Genomic DNA, 18,605 nt, shown 5'->3' on the forward strand with positions numbered 1-18,605 from the left:
CATAGTGTGAGGGTCCAGGGTGCACGACGTGAGAGTCCAGGTGTGCACAGCATGAGAGACTGGGGTGTACAGTATGAGAGTCAGGGATGCACAGCGTGAGGGTCCAGGGTGCATAGAGTGAGAGTCCGGGGTTCAAGGCAGGAGAGTCCAGGGGTGCATAGCGTGAGTGTCCGGGGTGCACAGCATGAGAGTTTGAGGTGCACAGCGTGAGAGACCGGGGTGCACAGTGTGAGAGTCCGGGGTGCACAGTGTGAGAGATCGGGCTGCACAGGGTGAGAATCTTCAGAGTGTGAGGGTCCGGGGTGCACAGCATGAGAGTCTGGGGTGCACAGTATGAAAGTCCGGGGTGCATAGTGTGAGAGTCCAGGGTGCACAGCTTGAGAGTCCCGGGTGCACAGCATGGCAGTCCAGGGGTGCCCAGCGTGAGAGTCCAGGGTGCACAGCGTGTGAGTCCTGGGTGCACAGCATGGCAGTCCACGGATGCACAGCGTGAGAGTCCAGGGTGCACAGCATGGCAGACCAGGGGTGCATAGTGTGAGAGTCTGGGGCGCACCATGGGAGAGTCTGGGGTGCACATCATGAGAGTCCGGGGTGTACAGCGTGAGAGTCCGGGGTGCTCAGTGTGAGAGTATGAGGGTGCACAGTTTTAGAGTCCTAGGTGTACAGCTTGAGGGTCCGGGGGTGCATAGTGTGAGAGTCCATGGTGCACAGCATCAGAGTACAGGGGTGCATAGTGTGAGAGTCTGGGGGGAACATATAGTGAGAGTCTGGTATGCATAGAGTGAGGGTCGGGGTGCACAACATGGCAGCCCAGGGGTGCACAGCATGAGAGTATGGGGGTTCATAATGTGAGAGTTTGGGGTGCACAGTGTGAGTCTGGGGGCTCATAGGGGCGTAGCTCTGTTGATAAGATTGGGGGGGTGTGAGCTTCAGAATTTCTGACAATCAGGCTGGCATATAATGTTCAAATAGAAGCAGGGTGCATGAAAGGGAACTAAGTGCAGTCAGTGGAAATGGAGAGGAATGCGGATTGGTAGGAGTAATAAGAGAGAAAACACAATGGGGGTCATTACAACCCTGGCGGACAGTGTTAAAGGTGCGGCAATACCGCAAACAGGCCGGCGGACAAAAAAAGGGAATTATGACCCTGGCGGAAACCGCCAACAAAGACAGCCACTTTAACACACCGCCTGCCACGGCGGTACAGACAAGCAGCGCGGCGGACACCGCCAACAGACAGGCGGAAGACAATGTACCGCCCATAGTATCACAACCCGCCAATCCGCAACCTTTTCCGGGGCGGATTCACCGTGGATAAAAACACGGCGGAAACAGTTACTGCAATGGGAAAACGCTCACCTCAACCCATCCCACGAGGAACGAGGACTCCATGGAGCCCGAATTACACATTCTTCCGGCCCTTGTATTCCTACTCATCTACGAAGACCAACAGCGGCGCGGCCGAAGACAACGGTGAGTACAGCACCTACGACATGGGGGAGGGGGGAGGCAAAAGTTAGGGGGACACCCATGAAACACTCCCACCCCCACCCCCACCCCCACCCTCACATATTACAACATACACACCAATGCATCCCAAAAAATCACAGTAACAATCCACAATCCCACCGGAAGAATGCAAAGACAAAGCGAAATCTGTTCAAACATTGTAATGTATCAATATACATGTCTGTCAAAAATATACAGATATATAAGAAAATCAGCCAGAAATATATACATTACGAGAAGTAGTGCAGATATGCACATAGCAATGTCCATGCACCACTAGTCCAAAAAAGCATGGGCGAGGCCCACAAAAGATACCTGTCCTCAATCGGAGAGAACACTGCCGGGGCATCAGATAGAAATACTACAGGCACCTCAGGGGGAAAGGATGGGGGGGCACCTCAGCCGGATGACTGCAAAGCCAGATCCACGACGGGGCTCCATGCCCATTGATGTATCCTGGGGAGTGCAAAGCCACAGTCTCTCAAGTCTCTACACTGGGTGGGTTGCCCACTGCCATATCCTGGGGAGTGCAAAGGCACAGTCTCTCAAGTCTCTACAGTGGGTGGGTTGCCCACTGTAACATCCTGGGGAGTGCAAAGCCACAGTCTCTCAAGTCTCTACACTGGGTGGGTTGCCCACTGCCATATCCTGGGGAGTGCAAAGCCACAGTCTCTCAAGTAGATAACATCCGCCAGTGGCTCTGGAGGGGGACTGGTGGCCAGATTGGATCAGTCTCCCCGTGAAAGTTCCTGTCCCGTCACTGTTCCATATGCACATGGGATAAGGATGCTTGATGTGGCGGTCTTTACATTCTTACCCAGTGCATGCCCTGTTCAGCGGTGCTTTGCCATGGCGGTGCTTGCCCTGTTCAGCGGTGCTGTGCCATGGCGGTGCTTGCCCTGTTCAGCGGTGCTTTGCCATGGCGGTCTCTGGACTGTTCAGCGGTGCTTTGCCATGGCGGTGCTTGCCCTGTTCAGCGGTGCTTTCCCATGGCGGTCTCTGGAACGGGCATTGGTGTGTGGCATGACGATCCTTAGACTGGGCATTGGTGTGTGGCATGACGATACCCAGACTGGGCATTGGTGTGTGGCATGAAGTTCCCTCATAGCGCACCGGGCTGTGGCAGCCGGGTCCCTCCTGGGCACTGACTCCGGCAGTGGTCTCCTGACCAGTGACGATACTTGGGCCCTCCTGGGCACTGACTCCGGCGGTGGCGGTGGTCTCCTGACCAGTGACGATACTTGGGCCCTCCTGGGCACTGACTCCGGCGGTGGTCTCCTGACCAGTGACGATACTTGGGCCCTCCTGGGCAATGGCTTGGGCGGTGGTCTCCTGACCAGTGACGATACTTGGGCCCTCCTGGGCAATGACTTGGGCGGTGGTCTCCTGACCAGTGACGACGGTGCTGGAGGTGGCGTCTCGACCGCCGGGAATGATGCTGCCCTTCTCCGCCGTGAGACTCACAACAGGCTGGGCAGACTTCCTCTGGCCCTTCCCCACCTTTGGTGGAGTCACAGCTGACTCTCCAATCCCCTTGGGACCCCTGTGAGTTGTTTTCCCACCAGGAGTCTTCACACGGTCCCGTCGTCCACTTTCCAATTTCAGAGCCTTTACAGGGGGTGGGCTGCCAGTGCCTTGGCTCCGGGTCATACTGCCTGCCCTGGTGGCCGGTGCACTCCACATACCTTGAACAGGCACCACTGGTATTGGAGGCTTTTTGGCTGAGGCGCTATGACGGGACTGATGAATTGGAGGGGGGGGGGCTGGGGGCAAAAAGGTCCACTTTACACAGGGACAGTTTCTGATGAACACTGGGATGGGTAGTTGGAGGGTGTCTGGGAGTGGAGGAAGAGGAGGTGGTTGTAGGAGGTGTCACTTTAGGTGTTTTGGGTGCAGGTGCAGGTACTGGAGGCTGTCGTGAGGTGGATGGATGTTGGGTGTGTGGGTGCCCGCGTTTGTGTACTTTGGGAGGGGGCGTCACAGACACACTGGGAGAGGACACAGGGGACGTGAGCGGGGTGTGGTGCTGGGTTTCCTGGTGCGATTCCTGGTGCCTGTAGATGTGGTGCATGCAGGTGTGTGTGTAGACGAGACTGGGAGGGAGGAGGGAGAAGAGAAGGAGGGGGACACAATGGAGGCAGTGGATGTTGCTGTGTCTGTATCTGGGTGGTGCTTGTATGAGTGCCTGTAGGATGTGTGGTGCCTATGTTTGCCTGAGCTGCCCTTGTGTGTTGACGTGTGTGCAGGCTGGTCTGATGGTGTGCTTGGGATGGGCTCGGGTACAGGGGATTGGGTCTGGGTGAAGGAGGTTGGAGGGGGGAGGCTGGACACAGGGACAATGGCTGCCATCAGTGCTGAGGCCAGAGATTGCAGGGTTCGCTGAAGGGCAGCCTGACCAGAATGAATGCCCTCCAGGAATGCATTACCGTGTTGCAACTCTCGTTCTACACCCTGGATGGCATTCACAATGGTAGACTGCCCAACAGTGAGTGACCTGAGGAGGTCAATGGCCTCCTCACTGAGGGCATCAGGGGTGACTGGTGCAGGGCCTGAGGTGCCTGGGGCGAAGGTGATGCCCACCCTCCTGGGTGAGCGGGCACGGGGCGAACGCTGAGGGGCTGCTGGGAGGGTGGTGCTGGTAGGGGAGGTGGCGGCTGTACCTGTAGAAGTGGGGCGCACAGATGGTGCCGCCACCACAAGGGAGCCCCCGTCGGTGGACGAGTCCGTGTCGCTGCTTGGTGATCCGGTGGCCGGCGTGAAGCTCCCCTCGCCCTACGTCCCACTGGTGCATTTTGAGTCCGTGGTGTGGCCCTCCATGGCCATGTGGGATGCAGCTCCCTCGTGCTCCGGTGCCACTGTACCTCCGCCTGATGATGCTGATGCACAAAAGAACAGGGAGAGCACAAAAAGGGGGGGGGGGAAGACAGAAGAAGAACAGGTTGAGTGCATGGCATACCGCTACCGTTGGCGGACAAGACAGACACAGCAGCCGCCTGCATCACGCCGTGCTCCTGGCCTCTGCATCTGCAATTCCTGGGATATGGCCTACATCGCTATGGTGGACATCTGCACACATTGATGCCACAGGGGCAACTATACCTGTACTTGGCACTGTACTGAGGTGGGGTAGAGTGCCACATGGTCTGCATTACAGAGGGGCCTAGTCTACGCATTTCTGGCTGGCCTAGGTACACCCACAGCCCTCCTCCCCCACCCAGACCCCTCTACTGCGCGCATAGTCCGCAGAATGAGGTTGTACTCACCCCCTTGTGTCTGCTGTGATGCCCTCAAGCGCCCATCCAACTCTGGGTAGGCCACCGCCAGGATCCGGAACATCAGGAGGGTCATAGTGCGACGGGCACCCCTCCCACATTGGGAGGCCATCCCCAGCTGAGCCTCCGCCGTCTTCTTGCTGCAGCGGCGAATGTCCTCCCATCTTTTACGGCAGTGGGTGCCTCGTCTCTGGTGGGCCCCCAGGGTCCGGACGTCCTTGGCGATGGCACACCAAATGTCCCTCTTCTGGTGGGCGCTGACCTACATGACATGCACAAGGGAAGAAGAGAAGTCATTACCAACTGCAGGTGCCTTTTCTGCAGGATGATGGTCCAGATGACGGTGTTGCGGCAGCTGTGGAGCCTGTGGAGCCTGGGGACAGTGATGAGGAGGAAGCTGAGGAAGAAGACAACGACAACAGGGAGTCAGTCATACAGCAATATTTCCAGTGACACACAGGTGAGAACATTTTCAGATTTTACATTACATTCACTGTCACACGTCTTCCTCTATCCTGTGTGTAATTACTTGGGATTATTTGGTAATTGAGTTGTTTCTTTCCATTACGGTTTCACAGGTGTGGTTACCAACGTGTGTGATCTACTTGCACCCTTCAAGGACTTTTGATGTGTGACATTGGTATGTTGCTTTTACATCTCACAACGCATTTTCACACTGTCATTGCTATTACATTTTAACAAATCATAGACTGACTCCAGATTGTTTTGTGTTTCAAGGGTGTTTATTGCAGTGCTCAGAATTGGGAGGGGGTTGGTACATGGTGATGGGTGATGGCGGAGGAATGTCCATGGCAGAGTCCAGTCTATTAGTCTCACAGGTGCACTGCCCATCTGGGAATAGGAAGAGGAGCTGGGGCAGTTCAAGTATGGACAGGGTAACAAAGTGGGGCAGTGGGGGGACAATCAGGGTGGTCTCATTTCCTGGCAGGGGTCTTGCCATCTTGCTCTGTCCTGTTCCTGGATCTCAGGGCCCGCTTGCGTGGTGGTTGTCCGTCTGCAGGGGGTGGGGTGCTGGTGTGGTGGTCCTGTGGCGGGGCGTCCTGTCCACTAGCGCCGGCGGAGGTGGTGGGCAGTTCATCGTCCTGGCTAGTGTCAGGGGCCCCTTGGAGTGCCACGGTGTCCCTCAGGGTCTGCTGTATGTCCTTCAGCACCCCTACGATGGTGCCCAGGGCGGAGCTGATGGTCCTGTGCTCCTCCCTGAACCCCAAATACTGGTCCTCCTGCAGGTGCTGGGTCTCCTGAAACTTGACCAGGACCGTGGCCATCGTCTCCTGGGAGTGGTGGTATGCTCCCATGATGGAGGTGAGGGCCTCGTGGAGAGTGGGTTCCCGGGGCCTGTCCGCCCCCTGTCGCACAGCAGCCCTCCCAGTTCCCCTGTGTTCCTGTGCCTCCGTCCCCTGGACCGTGTGCCCACTGCCCCCAGGTCCCTGTTGTTGTTGGGGTGGTGGGTTAGCCTGGGTTCCCTGTAGTGGTGGACACACCGCTGATTGACCTGTCCTGGGTAGGGAGGTTTGGGCACGCTTGGTGGGTGCTGTGCTGGTGTTACCAGCGGGTGGAAGGTCAGTGTTGGGCTGTGCCTGTGCAAGGGGAACCGACTGTCCTGAGGCCCACGATGGTCCGGGCTGATCATCAGGCTCCAGTAGGGCAGAGCTGCTATCGTCACTGTGGGCCTCTTCTGGTGGTGGAGTGGTGTTGTCTGGACGCTTTGGTGTGGTGACGGTCCTTCGTGTTCCTGCAGGGGCATAAGAGCATGATTATTGCATGTGTGTGTGTCATGGTGTGCAATGGGTGGGTGAGCGTGTACCCCAGTGCTAGCATTCCTGTGTGGGGGCTTGTGTGATGATGGTTAGGGGGTTGTTCTGGGTATGTGCAGTGGGCATGCTTAGGTGGTAGGTGTCCATGCTTCGTTGTGTCATGCAGGGCTTGGTGTTGGGATGTGTAGTTTGTGTTATTAGTACATTAGTGAGGATATGGGGTGATATGGGAGGGTGTGAGGGTGGGGATGTGTGATAGCATGCAGGTAGGGTGGGGGATATGTTAGCTAAGATTTGACTTACCAGTGTCCCATCCTCCACCGACTCCTCCTAGGCCCTCTGGATGCATGATGGTCAAGACGTGCTCCTCCCATGTTGTTAGTTGTGGGGGAGGAGGTGGGGGTCCGCCGCCAGTCCGCTGAACCGCAATGTTGTGCCTGGAGACCGTTGAACGCACCTTCCCCCGTAGGTAGTTCCACCTCTTCCTGATGTCCTCCCTATTTCTTGGGTGCTGTCCCACAGCGTTGACCCTGTCCACTATTCTTCGCCATAGCTCCATCTTCCTGGCTATGGATGTGTGCTGTACCTGTGAGCCAAATAGCTGTGGCTCTACCCGGATGATTTCCTCCACCATGACCCTGAGCTCCTCCTCAGAAAAGCAGGGTGTCTTTGGCGTGCCATGGGCTGGTGTGTGTGATGTGTGGGGCGGTGTGAGTGTTGATGTGTGTGGTGATGTGTCGTGGTGTGTGGTGTTTTGTGCGTGGATGTTGTGTTGGTGATGGTGTTGTGTGCCTCTGTGTGGTGGGATTGTCTGATCTGTGCTGTGTCTCTGGCCTTCGTGATAAATTTTGGGTCGTAGGGGTTTGTGGGTGATGTGGGTGTGTGTTTTTTATTGCGTTGGGTGTGTGGGACTGTTGTTTGTATGTGTGTCAGGTGTGTGTATTTTGAATTGTCCAATGTGGCGGTGTTTTGGAGATGTGTGTGTATTTTGAGCGCAACGGTGTGTACCGCCAATGGAATACCGCGGTTGAAAGCCCGCCGCATGGATTCATGGGTCGTAATAGCATGGGCGTGTTTCTGTTGGCGAGGAGTTGGAGGTTTTGTTATCGCCAGTTTATCACTGACTTTTGGTGTGGCGGACTTGTGTGGGTGTCTGAATTTCGGCGGTTTCCGAGATGTGTGTCATAATAGCTGTGGCGGAATTCCGCCGCCGCAGCGGTGTATTGGCGGTCTTCTGCACGGCGGTAAGCGCCTTTTACCGCCAATGTTGTAATGACCCCCAATATTTTGTAAAATAACCAATATTTTTGAGGACCTTCAAAACAGAGAGGGATTGTGTTTGTGTTTTTGTCTATGTAAAAATATTCTGGTGAAATACTACCGACATTTTACAGTACCCAACTGTAAGCACCTGTACACAACTATTTATCTGAAAATGCATTTATTAGGGGGGTGTAACATCCCAACCCCCCCGAAGCTATGCCCCTATGCATAGTGTGAGAGTCGGGTGCACAGCGTCAGAGTCTGGGGTGCGCAGCATGGCATTCCAGGAGTGCACAGTGTGAGAGTCCGGGGGTGCATAGTGTGATAATCCAAGGTGCACAGCATGGCAGTCCAGGGGTGCATTATGTGAGAATCTGGGGTGCACAATGAGAGAGTCCAGGATGCACAGCATGACAGTCCAGGGGGGCATAGTGTGATAGTCAGGGGTGCACAGCATGGCAGTCCAGGGGTGCATAGTGTGATAATCCAAGGTGCACAACATGGCAGTCCAGGGGTGCGCACTGTGAGAGTCCAGGGTGCACAGCGCGAAGGTTGGGACTGCATAGTGTGGGACTCTGGGGTGCACAACGTGAGAGTTCTAGATGCACAGCATGACATTCCAGGAGTGCACAGTGTGAGAGTCCGGGGGGGGGGCATAGTGTGATAATCCAAGGTGCACAGCATCGCAGTCCAGGGGTGCATAGTGTGATAATCCAGGGTGCACAGCATGACAGTCCAAGGGTGCGCACTGTGAGAGTCCAGGGTGCACTGCGCGAAGGTTGGGAGTGCATAGTGTGAGACTCTGGGGTGCACAACGTGAGAGTCCTAGATGCACAGCATGACATTCCCGGGGGGGCATAGTGTGATAATCCAAGGTGCACAGCATGGCAGTCCAGGGGGAGCACAGTGCAAGAGTCTGGGGTGCACAGCATGGCAGTCCAGGGGTGCGCACTGTGAGAGTCCAGGGTGCACAGCGCGAAGGTTGGGACTGCATAGTGTGAGACTCTGGGGTGCACAACGTGAGAGTCCTAGATGCACAGCATGACATTCCAGGAGTGCACAATGTGAGAGTCCGGGGGGGCATAGTGTGATAATCCAAGGTGCACAGCATGGCAGTCCAGGGGTGCATAGTGCAAGAGTCTGGGGTGCACAGCATGGCAGTCCAGGGGTGCATCGTGTGAGAATCTGGGGTGCACAATGAGAGAGTCCAGGATGCACAGCATGACAGTCCAGGGGGGCATAGTGTGATAGTCAGGGGTGCACAGCATGGCAGTCCAGGGGTGCATAGTGCAAGAGTCTGGGGTGCACAGCATGGCAGTCCAGGGGTGCATCGTGTGAGAATCTGGGGTGCACAATGAGAGAGTCCAGGATGCACTGCATGACAGTCCAGGGGGGCATAGTGTGATAGTCAGGGGTGCACAGCATGGCAATCCAGGGGTGCATAGTGCAAGAGTCTGGGGTGCACAGCATGGCAGTCCAGGGGTGCATCGTGTGAGAATCTGGGGTGCACAATGAGAGAGTCCAGGATGCACAGCATGACAGTCCAGGGGGGCATAGTGTGATAGTCAGGGGTGCACAGCATGGCAGTCCAGGGGTGCATAGTGCAAGAGTCTGGGGTGCACAGCATGGCAGTCCAGGGGTGCATCGTGTGAGAATCTGGGGTGCACAATGAGAGAGTCCAGGATGCACAGCATGACAGTCCAGGGGGGCATAGTGTGATAGTCAGGGGTGCACAGCATGGCAGTCCAGGGGTGCATAGTGCAAGAGTCTGGGGTGCTCAGCATGGCAGTCCAGGGGTGCATTGTGTGAGAATCTGGGGTGCACAATGAGAGAGTCCAGGATGCACAGCATGGCAGTCCAGGGGGGCATAGGGCCAGATGTAGCAAAGGTTTTTACCCATTCTGTGTCTATGGGAAAAAGTGTTCGTACCTATTGCCCATAGTGTGATAGTCAGGGGTGCACAGCATGGCAGTTCAGGGAGCATAGTGTAAGAGCTGAAGAAGCACAGAGTCGCCGTCCAGGAGTGCACAGTTTGAGAGTTCTGGGTGTAGAGGGTAAGATTTCTCAGACTAGTGTGAGTCCAGGATGTACAATGTGAGATTTCTCAGACTGTACAGTGTGAGAGTCCGGGGTGCACAGTGTGAAATTTCCCAGACTGTACTGTGTGAGAGTCCAGGGGTACACAGTGTGAGAATCCGGGGTGCACAGTGTGAGATTTCTCAGACTGTACAGTGTGAGAGTCCGGGGGTACACAGTGTGAGAGTCCGGGGTGCACAGTGTGAGATTTCTCAGACTGTACAGTGTGAGAGTCCGGGGGTACACAGTGTGAGAGTCCGTGGTGCACAGTGTGGGAATTCTTAGACTGTACTGTGTGAGAGCCCAGGGGTGCACAGTGTGGGAATTCTTAGACTTTACTGTGTGAGAGCCCAGGGGTGCACAGTGCGAGAGCGAGGGGTGGATAGTGTGAGATTTCTCAGATTGTACACTGTGAGATTTCCCAGACTAAACTGTGTGAGTCAAGGGGTGCATGGTGTGAGAGTCTGGGGTACACAGTGTGAAATTTCCTAGACTGTACTGTGTGGGAGCCCAGAGATGCACAGTGTGAGAGCCGGCGGTGCATAATGTGAGATTTCTCAGATTGTAAAGTGAGAGTCCAGGGTGAGATTTCTCAGACTGTACAATGTGAGATTTTCCCAGACTGTACTGTGTGAGAGTCCAGGGGTGCACAGTGTGAGAGTCCGGGGTACACAGGGTGAGACTTCTCAGACTATACAGTGGGAGAGTTTGGGGTGCACCATGTGAAACTGTCAAGACTGTACAGTGTGGCAGTCCAAGGGTACAGAATATGAAAGTCCTGGGGTGCACAGTGTGAGATTTCCCAGACTGTGCAGCATGTGAGTCTGGGGCGCACACAATGCTTCATTTGTAAAAAAACAAAAACAAAAAAAAACAAAAAAGTGCCAGGGCCCTCCTCAGGAGTCCATTGTAGCTTGCACCACCCATTGCCCCTATCAGTGCTGCCAATAACCGTACCAACAAAACTACTAACCATCACACTCCTACAAGTGTGACAATTCAGAATATTCTAGGACACTCAATGCTATAACAAAAGCTTGGGCCCAGGTTTTTGTCCTTTTATTGCATATTGAATAATGAAACAAGTGTAGTTGTGTTCATCTCTGAATTTGTGAAACAGTGCCACCATGTATCAGACTGGCATAAGTGCTAGTGTTGACAAATAGGTGCAGAGCACCGCAAACCACCGTCTCAAACTAAGCACTGGTTTCACAGTCTGAGACTGCCAGGATTCAGGGTCAGCTTATGCTTTGGCGGCACCTGGTGCTGGTGCGGCAATCTTTGTTAGAGCCTCCTTGTAAACGTATTCAACAGATTACCTCACTACTACCCTTCAACGATCGCCCTCTCCTCTCCATAGCCCCTCTCCCACATTTATTAAATTTCTTTTATGGCACCACTCATAATAATGTAAGGTGTTGGAGTGCTGTACAATCCATACACATTTTATACAGAGACAATGAAGCATATAAATGTGTAAATCAAGGTATAGGAAATGTTAAATAAGACAATGAGGGCTAAAAGGTGTAGGAGTCACGTCTTCCACATTGGTAGGCATTATGGCCCTCATTACAACCCTGGCGGTCGGTGATAAAGCGGCGGTAATACTGCCAACAGGCCGGCGGGAAAAAAAATTGAATCACGACCATGGCGGAAACCGCCAACACAGACAGCCACTTTAAAACTCTGACCGCCACGGCGGTAGAAACAAACACCACAGCGGTAACCACCAACAGACAGGTGGAAGTCAATGTACCGCCCACACTATTACAAGGCACCAATCAGCCAGCTTTTCTGGGGCGGTCCCAAAGCCATCAAAAGCACGGCGGAAACAGCCTTTGGAAGGGAAACCACTCACCTCTCGACAGCCAACGAACAACCAGGACGCCATGGAGCCCGAGTTACAGGTCCTGCCCATGCTGGTCTACCTACTCATCTACCAGGAACATCAAAGACGCCGGCAACGACGACGGTGAGTACTGCACCTAGCACACAGGGGAGGGGAGGAGGCAAAAGAGAGAGACACACGCATGCAACACCCGCACCCCCTACCCCCCACCCACAACAACACACACACACACATATCCAATCACATCACAGATACACCCCGTCACCCCCTGGAAGAACGCAAGGACCAAATGAAATGAGTTTAACAAGTGTAATAATCGAACAATCAGATAGCCCAAGATAACTTTAAATCATCAGTATATACAAATAGTTACAGCAAGTACACAAGTCCGTACACTGTCCCATTAAATGTCCGTGGACCATTGGTCCCAAAAAGCATGGGCGAGGCCCACACATGACACCTGCCCCAAAACGGAGGTAACACTGCAGGGGCATCAGGTCGAAAAAAAACAGGCACCTCAGGGGGAAGGTGAGGGGGGCACCTCAGCCGGATGATGGAACAACACCACTGCTCCTCGAGGGGGCTTCATGCCCACTGCTTGGTCCTGGGAAGTGCAAAGCCACAGTCTCTCAAGTCTCTCAAATGGGTGGTTTGCCCACTGCTTGGTCCTGGGGAGTGCAAGGCCACAGTCTCTAAAGTGGGTGGGTTTCCCACTGCTTGGTCCTGGGGAGTGCAAAGCCACAGTCTCTCAAGTCTCTCAAGTGGGTGGTTTGCCCAGTGCTTGGTCCTGGGGAGTGCAAGGCCACAGTCACTCAAGTGGGTGGTTTGCACACTGCTTGGTCCTGGGGAGTGCAAGGCCACAGTCTCTCAAGTGGGTGGTTTGCCCAGTGCTTGGTCCTGGGGAGTGCAATGCCACAGTCTCTCAAGTCTCTCAAGTGGGTGGTTTGCCAACTGCTTGTTCCTGGGGAGTGCAAGGCCACAGTCTCTCAAGTGGGTGGTTTGCCCACTGGGTCTGGAGGGGGCTTGGTGCCCAGAGTGCTTCATCCTGCCAAGGACTGGGTTAGTGGATGCTTTGCTCCACTGGTTCTGGAGGGGGCTTGGTGCCCAGAGTGCTTCATCCTGCCAAGGACTGGGTTAGTGGATGCTTTTCTCCACTGGTTCTGGAGGGGGCTTGGTTCCCAGAGTGCTTCATCCTACCAATGACTGGGTTAGTGGATGCTTTTCTACACTGATTCTGGAGGGGGCTTTGTGCCCAGTGATGCTGCACCAGGGGTGTAGCAGTTCCCATTCCCTCACCTGGGTGTCTGAGCCACAAGATTTTCCGGTAACAGGTAGCATGATACTCCATGGAGGCAGAGCCACACTCCTCCTTGCGACGACTTAGGCTGTAAACTGCTGGTAGTGCCAGTGCTGGTGGTGGTGCCTCATGTAGCCTGTGCAGGGTCCAGGACATCTCCTGCAGCCTCGGACGGGTGACAACTGGGGATGCTGCTGATGTCCGCTGTAGTGGCACTGGCTGGGCACATCGCGGGGCAGGTGGCGGTGGCTGCGGCGGTGTCTGTGGTGGAAATGCTGCCGGTGGTGCCCGTGGTGCACGTGTCTGCAGTTGTGGAGGAAGACACCAGGCCATCTCCTGCAGCCTCGGAAGGCTGCCCACTGGAGATGATGCTGGTGACTGTAGTTGTGGCAGCTGCCGTGCAGGTGGCGGTGCAGATGACGGTGCAGGTGGCGGTCGTTGCGGCGGTGCTCACCGCGGTACAGGTTTCTGGCCTGTCTTGCGTAATGGGGGTCACCAGTCCCTCACCCTGAGGCTCTGTGCCCTGAGGTGACTTCCCTTTGCTCTTGTGTCCCTTCCCCACCTTGGAAGTCGCTGCTGGGACCTTGGCACTGTCCTCTTTGGTTCTGGATGAGGCCTTGCTGGGTGGGTGGTGCGGCTTTTCTCTTCTGCATGCTGGCCCCTCTTTACCTTGGCAGGTGGTAGAATAGAGTGGTCCTTGGCTTCTGTAGGTGGCATGATGGGTGCCCCCTTCGATCCTCCCGGACTTGCAGGGACCACACTGGACGAGGATTTGGTGGCTGAGGTGCTGGTCAGGGCTGTAGACAACCTGGCCCTAGAGGAAAGACGGGGTGGAGGTGTAGGGAAGAGGTCAATGTTAGCCAGGAAACGGTTTTTAGACACACTGGGACGGGAAGATGGAGGTGGTTTGGGAGTAGAGGAAGAGATAGTGGTTGTAGGAGATGTACGTCTGCTGAGTTTGGGTGAAGGTGCATGGGTTGGAGGCTGTTGTGAGGTGGATGGCTGTTGAGTGGGTGTGTGCCGGCATTTGTGTACTTTGGGAGGAGGGCTCACAGACACACTGGGAGAGGACACAGGGGACGTGTGAATGGTACTGGGGGTGGTGATTCCACGTGAGCGGTGTGTGGTGATGGGCGTGCTGGTGATGGAGGTAGTGGCTGAGGATGTAGTGCATGCAGGTGTGAGTGGAGACAAGACTGGGAGGGAGGTGGAGGACGTGGAGGAGGGTGTAGGAGGCTGGCCTGGCTTGTAGTGGGTACCAGAGGTACTTACACCTTGTGCCAGGTCCAGTTAGCCCTTATTAGTGTAGAAGAGGTGTTTCTAGCAGCTTAGGCTGATAGAAGGTAGCTATGGCAAAGCAGCTTAGGCTGAACTAGGAGACATGTAAAGCTCCTACTATACCACTGGTGTCGTCTGCACGATATCACAAAAAAACACAATACACAGAAGTACTAAAAATAAAGGTACTTTATTTTTATGACAATATGCCAAAAGTATCTCAGTGAGTACCCTCAGTATGAGGATAAGATATATACACAAGATATATGTACACAAACCAAAATTATGCAGGCAATAGCAAGAAAAGTAATGCAAGCAGTGTAAAGTTACAGTAGATTGCAATAGGAGCACATAGGTATAGGGGCAACACAAACCATATACTCCAAAAGTGGAATGCGAACCACAAATGGACCCCAAACCTATGTGAGCATGTAGAGGGTCGCTGGGACTGTAAGAAAACAGTGACGGTTAGAAAAATAGCCCACCCCAAGACCCTGAAAGGTAGGTGTAAAGTGCACCTACTACCCCCAGAGAGCACAAAAGTCGTGATAGGGGGATTCTGCAGGAAGAACAAACACCAGCAATGCAACAACAGTGGATTTCTGGACCTGAGTACCTGTAAGACAAGGGGACCAAGTCCAATAGTCGCGACAGTGTCGAGAGTGGGCAGGAGCCCAGGAAATGCCAGCTGAGTGTGCAAGGAAGCTGCCACCTGTTGGAAGAAGCTTGGAGTTCCGCAAGAAAGAAGAAGACTAGGAACTTCTCCTTTGGAGGATGGATGTCCCACGTCGTGATGAAGCTTGCAAAGGTGTTCCCACGCAGAAAGACCACAAACAAGCCTTGCTAGCTGCAAGGATTGCAGTAGAGGTTTTTGGGTGCTGCTGTGGCCCAGGAAGGACCAAGATGTCACCACTTGAAGAAGGAGACAGAGGGGGCGCCCAGCAAGTCAGGGAGCCCTCACAGAAGCAGGCAGCACCTGCAGAAGTACCTGAACAGGCACTTGGAAGAAGAGTGAACCGGAGTCCACGCGAAGTCACAAAAGGGAGTCCCACGACGCCGGAGGACAACTCAGAAAGTTGTGCACTGCAGGTTAGAGTGTCGGGGACCCAGGCTTGGCTGTGCACAAAGGAAATCTTGGAAGAGTGCACAGTTGCCGGAGCAGCTGCAAATCACGCGGTACCCAGCAATGCAGTCTAGCGTGGGGAGGCAAGGACTTACCTCCACCAAACTTGGACTGAAGAGTCACTGGACTGTGGGAGTCACTTGGACAGAGTTGCTGAGTTCCAGGGACCACGCTCATCGTGCTGAGAGGGGACCCAGAGGACCAGTGATGCAGTCTTTTGGTGCCTGCGGTTGCAGGGGGAAGATTCCGTCAACCCACAGGAGATTTCTTCAGAGCTCCTGGTGCAGAAAAGAGGCAGGCTACCCCCAGCGCATGCACCACCTGGAAACAGTTGAGAAAGCCGGCAGGATGAAGCGATACAAGGTTGCTAGTAGTCATCTGGCTACTTTGCTGCGGTTTTGCAGGCGTCCTGAGCAGTCAGCGGTTGATCCTTTGGGAGAAGGTGAAGAGGGAGATGCAGAGGAACTCTGATGAGCTCTGGCATTCGTTATCTGAAGAATTCCCCAAAGCAGAGACCCTAAATAGCCAGAAAAGGAGGTTTGGCTACCTAGCAAGGAGGATTGGCTACCAAGAGAGGTACGAGCCTATCAGAAGGAGCCTCTGACGTCTCCTGCTGGCACTGGCCACTCAGAGCAGTCCAGTGTGCCACAAACACCTCTGTTTCCAAGATGGCAGAGGTCTGGGACACACTGGAGGAGCTCTGGGCACCTCCACTGGGAGGTGCAGGTTAGGGGAGTGGTCACTCCCCTTTCCTTTGTCCAGTTTCGCGCAAGTGCGGGGCTGGGGGATCCCTGAACCGGTGTAGACTGGCTTATGCAGAGATGGGCACCATCTGTGCCCATCAAAGCATTTCCAGAGGCTGGGGGAGGCTACTCCTCCCCAGCCTTCACACCTATTTCCAAAGGGAGAGGGTGTTACACCCTCTCTCAGAGGAAGTCCTTTGTTTTGCCTGCCTGGGCCAGGGCTGCCTGGACCCCAGGAGGGCAGAAACCTGTCTGAGGGGTTGGCAGCAGCAGCAGCTGCAGTGGAGACCCCGGAAAGGCAGTTTGGCAGTACTCGGGTTCTGTGCTAGAGACCCGGGGGATCATGGAATTGTCACCCCAATGCCAGAATGGCATTGGGGTGACAATTCCATGATCTTAGACATGTTACATGGCCATGTTCGGAGTTACCATTGTGACGCTGTACATAGGTAGTGAGCTATGTACAGTGCACGCGTGTAATGGTGTCCCCGCACTCACAAAGTCCGGGGAATTTGCCCTGAACGATGTGGGGACACCTTGGCTAGTGCCAGGGTGCCCACACACTAAGTAACTTTGCACCCAACCTTCACCAGGTGAAGGTTAGACATATAGGTGACTTATAAGTGACTTAAGAGCAGTGGTAAATGGCTGTGAAATAACGTGGATGTTATTTCACGCAGGCTGCAGTGGCAGGCCTGTGTAAGAATTGTCAGAGCTCTCTATTGGTGGCAAAAGAAATGCTGCAGCCCATAGGGATCTCCTGCAACCCCAATACCCTGGGTACCTCAGTACCATATACTAGAGAATTATATGGGTGTACCAGTATGCCAATGTGAATTGGTAAATTTAGTCACTAGCCCGTTAGTGACAAATTTGGAAAGCAGAGATAGCATAACCACTGAAGTTCTGGTTAGCAGAGCCTCAGTGAGACAGTTAGGCATCACACAGGGAACACATACATATAGGCCACAAACTTATGAGCACTGGGGTCCTGGCTAGAAGGGTCCCAGTGACACATAACAAACATACTGACAACATAGGGTTTTCACTATGAGCACTGGGCCCTGGCTAGCAGGATGCCAGTGAGACAGTGAAAACACCCTGACATATACTCTCAAACAGGCCAAAAGTGGGGGTAACAAGGCTAGAAAGAGGCTACTTTCTTACAGACGGCGACACAGTGGAGGCAGTGGATGTTGGTGTGTCTGCATGGGTATGGTGCTTGTGTGAGTGCCTGTGGGATGTGTGGTGCTTATGTTTTCCTGAGCCACTTTTGTGTGTTGATGTGTGTGCCTGCTGGTCTGATGGTGTGCTTGGGATAGGCTGATGTAGAGGGGATTGGGTCTGGGTAGTGGATGTTGGAGGGGGGAGGCTGGACACAGAGACAATGGCTGCCATCAGTGCTGAGGCCAGAGCCTGAAATGCTCTCTATTGGGCCTCCACGCCATAATGAATGCCCTCCAGGTATGCATTTGTTTGCTGCAAATGCCTCTCGACACCCTGGATGGCATTCAAAATGGTTGACTGCCCAACAGTGAGGGATCTCAGGAGGTCAATAGCCTCCTCACTGAGGGCAGCAGGGCTGACTGGGGCAGGGCCTGAGGTGCCTGAGGCGAAGGAGATGCCCACCCTCCTGGGTGAGCGGGCACGGGAATCACACTGAGGGGCTGCTGAGAGGGTGGCGCTGGTAGGGGGGGTGGCGGCTCTACCTGTTGTTGCAGGAGCACAGAAGTGCCTACCACCGCAAGGAAGCTCCCATCAGAGGAGGAGTCGCTGTCGCTGGTGTCCCGTCCTGTCCCCGTCGTGGAGCTCCCCTTGCCCTCCATCCCACTGGTGCCTTCAGACTCCGTACATTCACCCTCCTGGGCCATGTGGGATGCAGCTCCCTCCTGCTCCCGTGCCGCTGCTTCTCCGCCAGATGATGCTAATGCACACAAGGACAGGGTGACAAAACTTAAAGGGGGGGAAAGACAGAGAGACACATGGTCAATGCCAGCAACACCACTACCGTTGGCGGACACAACACGCAGGGAGCAGCCCTATGCACTAGGCCATGCACTAACAGTTCATTTGAAAATCACCTGCCCATGGGGGACTATGCCTAACCACATTTGCTGCACACCTGGAACCCACAGGAGCCTGACTGTTTGTAGATGGCCAATACCACTATTGGGGTTGGAGCGCCACAGAGCCTGCCTAACAAGGTACCTACCCTAGCAAGTTCGCCCTGGCCTAGGTGAACCCACAGCCCACATCCCCCACCCAGACACCTCGTAAAGCGCGCAGAGTCAGCTGACTGAGACTGTACTCACCCCCTTGTGGCTGCTGTGATGCCCTCAAGCGCCCATCCAACTCCGGATATGCCACCACCAGGATCCGGAACATCAGGGGGATGATGGTGCGACGGCCACCCCTTCCAC

This window comes from Pleurodeles waltl, chromosome 9 (assembly GCF_031143425.1).
Source record: "Pleurodeles waltl isolate 20211129_DDA chromosome 9, aPleWal1.hap1.20221129, whole genome shotgun sequence".
NCBI lineage: Eukaryota > Metazoa > Chordata > Amphibia > Caudata > Salamandridae > Pleurodeles > Pleurodeles waltl.